We start from the raw sequence: 10,848 nt of genomic DNA, 5'->3' as shown, positions 1-10,848 counted from the left end.
CTGCATGATGAGTAGCTGCTTATGACATTGACTTAACGTTTTTAGGTTGGTGAGTGACACAGTACAGACTTGCAGCTCGCAAAATAAAATATACTGATACATAAGTGGAAAATGATTGTGTGACGGAGAGAGGGGATGCAAGGAAAAGAGACATCATCTTCTTTGGAACAGGCCAAAGTTTTGACGGAAGAATAAAGAACATTCCCATCACAGAATCACGTAAAACTGTAAAATATTAGGGATGAACACCCAAGCACTCTAAGTCATTTGGTTGGCAAAGGACACCATCTCCATTCTATTGAACAGCTTCTGTATGCTTAAAATGTTCTTATCTATCAGGGGTTGTACATTTCTTTTCTTTCTTGAATTAAGTTACATTTCATATCTGAACCGTTGCTTCATCATTAACAGAATAAACCATTCGAAAGTTGTATGCAAATGGTAGACTGGAGACGTTTGATATATACTGCACCAAATACTATCTCGTAAATTAAATAGCTGGGAGGTGCCATGAAATCTAGAAGTGTCGACACAGAATCCCTAAAGGCTATTCGCCCATCTAGTTCACACCAAGAAGAGCCCAAGCCTCTAATTCACATGGCCAACTCACTGAGCATGCACATCCCTCGACACTCCAGGCAATTTAGCTTGGTCAATCCGCTCTATTGGACGAAATCCACAGAAACACGGATAGAATCGAACCCAAGTCCCTGATGTTGCAAGGGAGCAGTGCTAGCCACTGATCCATGTGCTGCCCATTATATTGCCGTCATATGTTTTCCTGTCAGTTTTCTCTTCATGAATTTGATTTGAGAATAACAGTTCAAAAATTCGTAATCCAAGAAGAAAAAACATTTTCTTCAAAGCCAAAAAGATATGGGACCAGCCAATAATCAAAATCAGTAAGAACAGCATTTAGAAACGATGTCTGTTCATCAATTAATCATTTCTTCAATATTTCTCAGATCGTTGAATCAGTTTGGTTTAATCCAATAAACCTGAATGAAAGTATTGAAATAATGGGATTAACGCCCCTTAAATTATTTCACCTGGATAAAATTCAGTTTATTTTCCCATTACACTATCATTGCTTGTCAATAGCCAATTGCAAACAATTGACCTCCTTCAACAAGAAAAATATTTTGAGGATATGAAACAGCGTGAGCGCATTTTAAGTGTGCACCATAAAATAACTGCGATATGGGTATTGTAACTCCTTGAGAACAGTTCTGCTTTAAGAAATGCTTGGTGCAATAATGGGTAAGGACTCTTTGTGTCGCTGTCTACCAATAAGAAAACCAAACGCTGCAAGAGATCTACCTCCTCCCCCTTTCCTATCATAGGAAACACAGCGCAGAAGCAAAGAGCAGTGTAACATCGCCCGCAACTACACTATCTTGCACTGAAAGATCGGCCAGTTCAAGATTTCACATTTTGTCATTTTAATGTCGACATTTTTCTTGAGCAGAAAATGTATTTCATTTCGTAGGCAATCAGATAAGAAACGGAGGGTAGACGACATTTTTGCAGATTTCAATTGGATCCCGAAACCACAACAATGGCGAAACTGCTCAGCCGGCTGTTCTATTTTGTGATACTGACTTGCGTCTCAGATTTAATTTTCGCTGAAATACATTACGTGATCCCCGAAGAAATGGAGCGCGGTGCGTTTGTTGGGAATATCGCGGATGATTTAGGCCTAAGTACTGGTGAGATGTCGTTTCGCAAATTTCATCTCGTCTCTGACGATGGGAGGCGTGTATTTAAAGTGAATATGGGGAATGGTGCTTTAGTTGTGAACGAGAGAATCGACAGGGAAATTCTCTGTGGACGAAGTGCGATTTGTTCTGTTTCTCAGGATGTAGCGGTAGACAATCCTTTAGAAATGCACCATGTCGATGTGGAAATATTGGATATAAATGATAACTCGCCCAGATTTCCCAAAATGAGATACGCTTTACAAATATCTGAGGTAACTGCAGCAGGAGCTCGTTTCCCACTCGAGAGTGCGCAAGATGCAGATGTGGGTACCAACGCTGTGTGTAGTTATGAAATCAGCACAAACAAGCACTTTAGCCTGAAGACTCGGACCAAAAGCGATGGAACTAAAATTGCAGAGCTGATGTTAGAAAACCCTTTAGACCGCGAGCAACTCTCGATGTTTCATCTCATACTGACGGCCATTGACGGTGGGGCTCGTCGTAGATCTAGCACTGCAGAAATAGTGATCACTGTCCTCGATGTAAACGACAATGCCCCAGTATTTGATCATCAGATATACAGGGTTAACGCATTGGAGAACGTACCTGAAAATACGTTGATCATAACATTAAATGCTGTTGATTTAGACCAGGGAACAAATGGTGAAGTGAAGTACTATTTCACAAGCCACGTTTCTCATCGTGTGAGGGAGTTGTTCAGTTTGAACCTCGCAACTGGGCAGATCAGAGTTCAAGGATCACTGGACTATGAAGAAGAGAAAGTTTACCAATTTGATGTAGAAGCTGTAGACAATGGTACGCCCGCATTAGTTGGGCTCGCCGAGGTTATTATTGAATTAGTAGACGTTAATGATAACGCTCCGGAGTTAAAAATAAGCTCGTTCTTTATTGAGGTAAGCGAAGATGCTGCAAGTGGGACTGTGATCGCTAAAATAAGTGCAACCGATCGTGATTCAGGTGAAAATGGACAAGTGCGGTGTCAGTTATCACAAAATATCCCGTTTAACCTTCAAAAATCTTTGAACAGGCAATACAATTTAATAGTGAGTGGCATACTGAATCGCGAAATCTCTCCATACTACAACATTTCCGTTTCTGCCTGGGATGCAGGATCACCACCTCTTTCCACAAATAAAACTATCCACATTTCAGTTTCTGACATCAATGATAATGCACCACAATTTACGCAGGCGGTATATAATGTGTTCCTACTGGAAAACAATGCTCCTGGTGCATCAATATTTGATGTTACCGCTTTCGACCCTGATATGGGCAGGAATAGCGCTGTATCGTATTTCCTATTGGACAGTTTCACACGTGAAAGTTCTGCGTCTGGCCGCTTCAGTGTTAACTCGGAAACTGGGCACCTTTACGCGCTACGCTCTTTTGACTATGAAATACAGAAAAAAATTCAGTTCAAAGTTCAGGCTCAGGATGGCGGTACTCCCTCACTGACCAGCACTGCTCTCGTAAACGTTATTATCCTGGACCAAAATGACAATGCCCCAGTCATTGTCTCGCCTTCAAACCACAGCAGTTCGATTTTGATTGTACCAAAATCTGCGCATCCCGGATACTTGGTGACCAAAGTAATTGCGACAGACGCAGATTCTGGACAGAATGCACGACTTTCTTACCAGCTCATAGAAGCTACTGATCACAGCATTTTTAATGTGGGATTTACTTCTGGCGAAATTCGAACAACTCGAAATTTTAGGGAGCAAGATGTCCTGAGACAGACACTTGTAATTTTGGTCAGGGATAATGGGCAGCCGAGTCTCTCTAGTACAGTTTCAATTCTCTTTACAATCCAAAGTAATGTTACTGAAAGTACCTTTGAACAAAAAAGCAAACCACGAAATTCAGAATTATTTTCAGATTTAAATTTTCTATTGATCATAATTTTAGGATCAACGTCCTGTATATTTCTATTCATAATAGTTTTTCTGGTCGTTTTGAAATGCAAACAAGACAGGAATATTTTCTGTTACACGTCCAGGATGTGCTGCTACAGGCTGAGGAATTCAGCCGATGCCTCTCATTGTCGAGGCGTCCCGAAAGCAAATTTAAATTATCTCGATTCTGCTCAGACTCTCCCAATTGGACAATCATATAATTACACCGTCTGTCTTTCACCCGAATCCTCTAAGAGCGATTTTTTGTTCTTAAAGCCGTGCAACCCGACATTGCCTCTGGATGATATTAATATTCGTGACGCAGACACACAATATGGTGTCATTGCGCAATGAAATTAAGTTGCAGTTTGTAGATTCATGAGTATCCCGGAAAAAAAAATCAACCCTTCGACCTATGCTTTTTTAAAAAAATAGAATGCTTGAATCTCCCACATATTAGTAGAGACAAACGCAATCTTTGTAGATGCAGTGTCTGAAACGTTACTTTGTGATTGCTGTTAACATTAGCTTTGTGGAGAGTTGCTCTGTTTAGTTTAAGTACAGAGCACTGCAATGACAAATGCGTCGCCTTCAGCACAGATCTTCCATGGAGCATTTTATTTCTGGTTTACGTGTGATAATTTCACCATTGTTTGTTATGCAATGAATCACATTGCTTTAACAAAATATTGTCGGTGTGGAGATTTCGTGTATGATTTGAATTCTTCAAATACATTGAGACAGTTAACAGATGGTTGTTCACGTACAATTCTGAATAACTTTGTAGCATATCTGAACAAGGAGCAGAAGCAAGCTTTTCAACACCTCATACCTGCTTTGTTATTTAATTCCATCAGAGTTGACGTGATTGTAGGCTGAAAGTTCTGTTCTCTGCTATCTATGATAACATCTCATCACCTTACTTTAAGATAAATGTTTCACTTTGCCCTTGAGAAAGAATTACGGATTCTTCTCCCACGATCTTTTCAGGAAGAAAATTATAAAAGTTCGCAATTCCGTGAGGGGCATGAAAAAAACACTCGTCTCTCTTTTAAACAGGAAATACCTGATATCTTTTAATACTGAACGTTAGTACTTGAAAATCGTAAACGATGAAACATCCTCTACATAGTCACCCTGTCGAGATTACTTTGAATCTTACATCGTTCAATCAAGTCACTTGTTTCTCTTCGAAACTGCGACTATACAAAAGAGCGCTAAAACTTTAATTATAAGACCCTCACTCATTACAAATATTAATCTAGTAAACATTCTTCGAACTGCATTAACACATTTTGACCTTTCCTGATATAACAGAACCAATACTATGCAGAACATTCTGGATTGGATTCATCGCTGCCTGTATAAATTGAGAGTAACTTTACAACTTCTTACATTCAATTCCCCTCACAATAAGTGAGGTTTGTAAGCCTGGTCTGCGAATTTGAGGATGGATGTAACACCATTGGCGGAAGTTCACAGAAGGTACGCTATATTAATCCCAGTTATGAAAACTTTTCCTTGTGAGAAAGATTGAAAATACGATAAAGTCAGTCACCCCTATTTCCACATTGTCAAAAAACTGCTATTATTGTAGCTGTGAGGCGCAGCAACCTCTGGAGTTTGTAGCTTCGATATTATTGGAAGAAGTTTGTCGTGTCCACCGTCTTGCATTAAGCTTCAATCTAGTTTCACTCTGCTATCATACAATGAGAAGAAAACATGAAGTTCAAATTCATTTCAACTTTCAATCAGGACTTCTGCGTTAATTTTGCTTTACAGTGCTCATGCCAGTCTGTTTTTGCTGTTTATTCACGGGGTGGGTGCATCGCTGGTTTTTCAAAAATTTTTGTCCAATCCCAATTAACCATAGAACCGTAGCGAGGAAACTCTTTTGTGGGTCTGGAATTGCATGCAGGCCAGACCAAGTGAAAATGACAGCTTGCACCCCGAAAGGACTTTCGGAAAACACGCGTTTTCCTCACAACTAGCAACGATTTAATGTCTTAATCACTGCATTCCAGCTTCTGAGTTAATTCAAATTCTAAAATCTGCCATTGCACGTAAAACACAAGTCCCTGGATCATCTCTTGAGTTTCTCCTTTGTTAGTCGAAAGAGAAAACCACGACTCTATTGCAAATTTTGTGACAAATCATACACATAAGTAGTCAAAATATGATCAGCTGTGATTTTATTATATCGTCCAGCAGGATTGATAGGATTCTGTTGCTAATTTTTGCGCTTGTTAGAAAGTTCAAACGTGCTGTAATTAAAATTTATTGGCTGTTAAAGGCTCAAAATTGGGCATCATGATACACAATAAAACAACAAAAGCAGTAATAAATTGCATTTACATGGAAGCCTGAACCATTTCAAGAATCTCAAAGTATTTTACAGAAAGGTTAAACAAAGAAAAAACGGTAGCAGATTGTACTTTTCTTGATTGTAAGCTGTGTGAAAGTGATTGATTCAAGACATTGTGATAAACTGGAAAGCAAATTACAGAGGCTGAGATAATTGGGGAGAACATTCCAGACGCCAGGGCCGAGACAAATGAAAGCACTGGCTTCAAATCTGGAGATATTAACATTGGAAATTCTGAAGTGACCTGAATAATATGAATTAATTAAAATGTTGAAGGAGATTACTGAGGACAAGAGAGACCAGACTATTCAGGTATTCCAAAACAAATTGAGAATATCTAAATTGGAGAGGCAACTAATTAAACCCAGTCTAATCCATCATTAATAAGAGTAGTCAAAAGTTATTTTTTGTTTTAGGGCACAGAAAGATCTGCTTTGCAGACCCTTTCATTTGTAATGTGTAGAATATGGAATGAAGTCTGGAAGTGTGAAATGGATTTGGAAGCATCTCAGAAACAGATGAGCACAGGCAAGTGTGGTTACTCACATGTTTAGGGATGTAGAATGTATATTGGGTTGGCGTTAGCAAAGACATCAACGTGTGATTGAAAGCTCATGTAATGGTCAGCCATGTCACCAAGTGGGAAACAATCTGAGTAGTTATGGTAGTATTTTAAGTCAATGACTTTTGTTTTCCAATATATAATTAGAAGGAGTTTCAGATATCCTCCACTGGACGTTGGATAATTAAAAATTTTATGCAGAAGAAGAATTGTGACCGATGATGATAGTATAAAATTGTTGTGACGGGCAGCATGTATATATATTTACGAATGTACCAAGATGGGGAGATGGGGATATCAAAGTCAGCCAAGCTGGAATAGTTGAAACAGTAGTTTCCGACTAAGATTAAATAGATGAGAAGTGAACGAGAAAAGTAAAGGTCCAACAAAGTGTTGAGCTGTAGAAAGCCAACGGAAGAGGAATGTGTAATCAATTCAGGAATAAAACGCATACTATTGAATGAGTAAATGGACAGACATTTCGCACTTGCTACTGACATACTTGAGATACTCTTGTAATTGACAAGAGCGTGTGATACTGTGACAGGCATGGAAAAGTGTTTGAAGTTTTAACATCATGGGTTCCAGGAAAATTGGAAATGAATTCGGGAGGACACAACACTTTCAGGTATTGCGGGAATTAAAGCTGTTGGTAAATGATAGTAGGGATGGAGACATAGATATGTTGCATGAATTAACAACGATGATTTTCAAAGTGATTTTTTGGGGATTTGTTGATAATGTCAACTTTTAATGATACGGAATGAAAATTGACATTGTTAAAGGATGTCCATTCCATGGCAGTATTGAACATATATAAAAAATTTGATAGGAAGTGAAAATATCCTTTGTAATATTAAAGAACAGAAGTATACACAACACAATGAAATATTTCTTTGTTTTTTGAAGATTCTAAATACATTATGTCCCACGGATATAATTAAAACATATTCGTGGGCGGCACGGTGGCACAGTGGTTAGCATTGCTGCCTCACAGCGCCAGAGACCCGGGTTCAATTTCCGCCTCAGGCGACTGACTGTGTGGAGTTTGCACGTTCTCCCCGTGTCTGCGTGGGTTTCCTCCGGGTGCTCGGGATTCCTCCCACAGTCCAAAGATGTGCTAAATTGCCGGTAGTGTTAGGTAAGGGGTAAATGTAGGGGTATGGGTGGGTTATGCTTCGGCGGGTCGGTGTGGACTTGTTGGTGTGGCCTGTTTCCACACTGTAATGCAGTATATTGGCAAAACATTGAGGACGTTTGGCCTTTCGTGCTTTACTTCTATTCAATATTTCCATTCCTCATTTTATTTGCTCGTTTCGTGTAATAATCTATGGCTACTTTCGTACATGAGAAATCTATCGAACTCAAGCATTGAAGAAATTCAATGACGCGGTATCTTTCTCTATAGCAGATGCTGAACCTGTTGATATATGGTTTGCTGCGTTCTGTCCCCCTCCATTTTTACCTTAACCACTTTCCAATTTAACTGAAACTGAATGTAAACAATTTTGAAAAAAAAACTACGAATGAACGATCTCGGTAGAGAATTCTTTAAGAGACTATTTAATGAGTCGTGCTTTAATAATGTTAAAGATCACGTTCTACTGAAGTAAAATGTCCCTGCTCTTCTTTCTATTTCCTTCACTATTATCAACAATTTCCTTTACAGTGTTCACTACTTTCTTTACTTGCAAGGTAACTCAACCTTATACATGCACCAGAACACCTAAATCCTTCTGTCCATTGAAATTCGATGACTTCTCTGAAATCAAATTGTACACTGATTCTCGACTCTTCCTGCAAATTTGATTTTTTTAACGTTATGACACGTTATACTCATTCTACTAGTTATTTGTATTTTCATTTTATTTATCTGTGTTCCTTTGTAGATTTTGTGCATTATCTTGTCAACAGGCATTCTTACATTTCTCAGTGTCACTGAAAAAATTAGCTACACTCATTCAATTGCCAAAAGCCAAATCTTTGCTATAGATTGTAAGCATTATTTAGAGTTAGAAAATAAAAAAAATAATCCTTTATGCTTATCCTTTGGGCCATGCGTTCAATCTAATTCTTTATCCATTTTACAACTCACGCAACTCTTATGTGGTAAATTGTTTGAACGATTCTGTTGCATCAGTGTTTTCTAATTCATTGTAACCCTTTCAAAATCGAATGAAGTTTTGTGCATTACAAGAATCGTAAAAGGTTTGTACCAAATGTTATTATCATGATTGAATCATGGATTGAGTTTAACCAAGACATAGATTGATACTGGTCCTTCCTTTAAAGTCTCAAAAACGCCATCTGCAAACATTCTCTAACAGCGAATATACATCATATATTGCTCAAAAGGCAAGTGCAAGTGGAACCTAAGGTATTAGTTGAAATGCACTTGTACATTCCAATTTTTGACAGGCAATTTTAACACAAGAATATCACCAGCTTTGTTTTTCTGTTCACTTCAGAAGAGTCAGAGATTTAGTTCAACAGAAGATTTTTTCAGCTCAGTGTAGAAAACGGCAGAACTGAATTCAGAAGCAAAATCCATTTTCCTCTCGTACTTCAGCGCAAAGTGATTTTGGTAGAGACTGGGAGTTATTAGATACAGGAAAGTTAAGGCCCTCATATTACTCAATCCTTCACTTCAGAAGAATCGAAAACGAATCAACAAATGCTGTCCACAGTCCACTTGAAGTAATGCTGCAACTAAAACAATTAAGATATGGTTGAATTTTCCTTGACTTAAATTTCTCTAATTGATGATGTTGGAAATAAGATTGAAATGTTGTATTGATATTTCCATTCATGTCTTTCTAACTGTAATACAAATATATAGATATATTGTTTGTATGCTTTATTACTTGTTTGCAAGAAGATTGTTTTCTCTAGTTAACGAAAATCTTCAGACTCATTTGATCACGTTTTATTGTATTAATTATAAAAGTAAATGATCTATCAAGCGAAGCTTGATTATAGAATATGACAATCCAGCGCCTAAGATCAAAACTCAACCAATACAGGAATACAGGGGGAGCATGGTGGCTCAGCAGTAAGCACTGCAGTCTCACAGCACCAATGTGCCAGGTTCGGTTTTAGGCTCGGGTGACTGTCAGTGTGGAGTTCGCACATTCTCCCTGTGTCTGCGTGGGTTTCCACCGGGTGCTCTGGTTTCCTCCCACAGTCCAAAAATGTGCAGGTTAAGTGAATCGGCCATGCTAAATTGCCCGTAGTGTGAGCTGAAGGGATTAATGTAGGGTAATGGGTCTGGGTGGGTTGTGATTTGGCGGGTCGGTGTGGTCATGTTGGGCCGAAGGGCCTGTTTCCACACTGCAAGTAATCTAATGAGTCTTATATTTTACATGGAAAGCTATAATTAAATGTTTCTAAAACTTTGGAAGCAGGCTTGAATAGCTAGAGCAAAGTGATCACAAGTCAGATCAGATGAAATGTGTACAGTATTTCAAATCCAGCCATTAATGGTGATTGGCAATTAAGAAATTAATGGAAGGAATGTGCTTCACAAATATACCCAAATCTGATTTTTGAAACCTCAGCTGCAGCGGAATCACAGAATCCCTACAAGTGTGCAAGCAGACCATTTGGCCCATTGAGACCACACCGACTCTCCAAAGAGCATCCCTCCCAGACCCATTCCCCTACCCAAGCCACAAGTGGGAATGTTAAGTCTGGATATTTACAATCACCTTCAACCAGAAGTGAACGAAGCCATTGAACCATCTTGGCCTCCTGTTAAGTGACTGAGGTCTTTTGTTCCACTGTACTCAATATCATGTTTCTCATTACAGCTATTGTTGCCTGTTATAGAGTCACAGAGTCTTAGATTGATACAGCATGGAAACAGGCCCTTTGGCCCGAGCTAGTCTATGTAGACCATGGACCAGCTCGTTCTATCTGCCCGCATTTACTCCATATCCCTCAAAACCCTTCCCATCCATGTATCAACCGCAGTTTTTTTTTAAACCCGCTATTGTACCTGCCTCGACAACTTTATCTGGCAGCCCATTCCTTACACGCACCACTCTCTACGTTAAAAAGCTGGCCCTCATGCCCTTCTTAAGTCTTTCCCCTTTCACCTTACACATCTCTCAAAGTTTGGCAAATTGCCAAGTTATATTCCATAGGGAGGAGAAAAACAAAATCAATTCAGCAAGCTAATGGCTGTTCAGTCATTTTCGATCACCATTAAACAGATGCATGTTATTCTTAGCAGTTCGATGAAGTATCACTTACAGAGAAACAATTTGCTCAATTCGCATTTGAAGTGACAGAGACACTGAACTG

General features: G+C 39.0%; 1 pseudogene; it reads left to right on the top strand.

Annotated features, from left to right (window-relative positions):
• The first annotated feature begins 1,388 nt into the window (after nt 1-1,388).
• Nucleotides 1,389-9,403, top strand: LOC148147464 (protocadherin-10 pseudogene; annotated as a pseudogene).
• The last annotated feature ends 1,445 nt before the right edge of the window (nt 9,404-10,848 follow it).

The sequence above is a fragment of the Chiloscyllium plagiosum genome, unplaced genomic scaffold, assembly GCF_037043375.1.
Source record: "Chiloscyllium plagiosum isolate Xiang-an unplaced genomic scaffold, Cpla_swu_hap1 HiC_scaffold_16, whole genome shotgun sequence".
NCBI lineage: Eukaryota > Metazoa > Chordata > Chondrichthyes > Orectolobiformes > Hemiscylliidae > Chiloscyllium > Chiloscyllium plagiosum.
This window is presented reverse-complemented; position numbering and strand designations above follow the sequence as displayed.